The sequence below is a fragment of the Sapajus apella genome, unplaced genomic scaffold, assembly GCF_009761245.1.
Source record: "Sapajus apella isolate SASKATOON/1434 unplaced genomic scaffold, GSC_monkey_1.0 scaffold4, whole genome shotgun sequence".
Lineage (NCBI taxonomy): Eukaryota > Metazoa > Chordata > Mammalia > Primates > Cebidae > Sapajus > Sapajus apella.
The window spans coordinates 31,839,356-31,841,535 of record NW_022436944.1 but is presented as its reverse complement, the minus strand read 5'-3'; the positions used below and the strand labels follow the sequence as shown (position 1 = coordinate 31,841,535).

The window sequence follows — 2,180 nt, the reverse complement described above, 5'->3', positions numbered from 1 at the left end:
ATGATTCAACCACCTCCCACTGGTTCCTCCCACAGCAAATGGGAATTCAAGATGAGATTTGGGCAGAGACAACCAAATCACATAGAGTATTTTTTAAGAATGTGCCAAAACAGAATGGAAAACATGGGAAGTCAAATTCCCCAGGGCCAGGTCAGCCTCTGAGCGGGATTAGGAGAGCCTTCTCTCCCTCCCACCGGCAAGGATCCTGCCTCAGATTCCTCTGTTGCTTCCCAAATGGAATGCGAGCTGGTGGCTTAGTTACTTAGAGATTTTTTACCTTCTGTGTGTCAGGGACTCCTCTGGCAGAGTTGGGAAACCTATGGATCCCTTTGAATAATGACTAAGTGCATAAAATAAGATTCAAAGCATTAAAAGGAAAATAAATTATCATTCAGTTATGAAAACCAAAGGAAAAACAGATTTGTTATGGACTTCTTTGTTAACTTATTAAATAACAAGACTGAGTGCCAGGACAGGTCTATCACCTACCATGCTTTTGAAGTGGGGACACATGAAAGTGATGTTTTAAGATGTCCACGACAATTGTAATGAGCTATGACACTATCTGTGATTTCTTTTGGAATAAAACTACAGGTAATGCTAGCACTGTGGCCTATGCTCATAATGAAAGAAAAGCACATTTCAGTCAGAGGTTATTGAAAATAAGGATGTCAGTTTTTCCCATCCAAGTTCATGAAGCTCTAAATTTTATCTTTGGATCCCTTGGGGAGTGTCTGTGGACTCCAGGTTAAGAGTTTAGAGGCTTACTTATGTTTTGTCTCATGCCTGGTCATGTTGGTTCCCTGTGAACATTCACTTATTTACAAGGGGCAGTACTCATGCTTAATGTCAATCATTACTCTAAGAACTTAGTCTTTTTTAAATAAATAATTTCAACTTTTATATTAAATTCAGGGGGTACATATACATGTTTGTTACATGGGTACACTGCATGATGCTGAGATTTGGAGTATGAATGATCCCATCACCCAGGTACTGAGCATAGTACCCAATAGGTAGTTTTTCAACCCTTCCTCCCCTCCCTTCTTCCTCTTTGTAGTAGTCCCCAGTGTCTCTTGTTGCTATCTTTATGTCCATTACTACCCAATGTCTAGCTCTCACTTGTAAGAGAGAACATACAGTATTTGTTTTTCTGTTCCTGCCTTATCTTGCTTAAGATAATGGCCCTTCGCTGCATCCATGTTGCTGCAAAGGACAATTATTTCATTCTTTTTTATGGCTGTGTAGTATTCCATGGTGTATATGTACCACATTTGCTTTATCCAATCCACCATTGATGGACGCTTAGGTTGATTCTGTGTCTTTGCTATTGTGAATGGTGTAATGCTGAACATAGGAGTTCACGTGTCTTTTTGGTAGAATTACTTATTTTCTTTTGTATATATACCCAGTAACGCAATTGCTGGATCAAATGGCAGTTAAGTTCTTTGAGAAATCTCCAAACTGTTTTCCACAGTGGCTGATCTAATTTACATTCCAACCAACAGTGTCTAAAGCATTCCCTTTTCCCTGCAACCTCACCAGCATCTGTTGTTTTTTTGACTTTTTGATAGCCATTCTGACTGGTGTGAGATGGTATCTCATTGTGGTTTTGATTTGCATTTCTCTGATGATTAGTGATGTTGAGCATTTTTTCATATGCTTGTTGGCTGCTTATATGTCGTCTCCTTCTTTTTTTTTTTTTTTTAGAGTGCAAACGCAGTCCCCCACTACTACAAATTATGCAGTTGAGTTTCCCACATTTGGGGAAATCGCAGGGGTCAGCACATCTGGAGTGCAATGGATAAGCTTCACCCTGGGAGAACCACCTTCGTGATTATGGTATCTTCTCTGCCACGTAAGTATATATGTCTTCTTTTGAGAAGTGTCTGTTCATCTCTTTTGCCCACTTTTTAATGGGGTTGTTTTTTCTTGTTGAGTTATTTAAGTTTTTTGTAGATTCCGGATATTAAACCTTTGTCAGATTGTATATATAGTATAAGAATATGTTCTCCCATTTTGTTCACTCTGTTGATAGTTTCTTTTGCTGTGCAGAAGCTCTTTAGTTTAATTAGGTCCCACTTGTCAATTTCTGTTTTTGTTGCAATTGCTTTTGGGGACTTAGTCATAAATTTTTTGCCTAGGCTGATGTCCAGAATGGTATTTCCTAGCCTTTCTTC

General features: G+C 38.9%; 1 non-coding gene across 1 annotated transcript; it reads right to left on the bottom strand.

The window, feature by feature from the left end:
- Positions 1 to 1,706: 1,706 nt before the first annotated feature.
- LOC116545048 lies at positions 1,707 to 1,866 on the bottom strand. Its single transcript, XR_004266165.1, has one exon. It is a non-coding gene; the product is annotated as a U1 spliceosomal RNA (small nuclear RNA).
- Between the last annotated feature and the right edge of the window lie 314 nt (positions 1,867 to 2,180).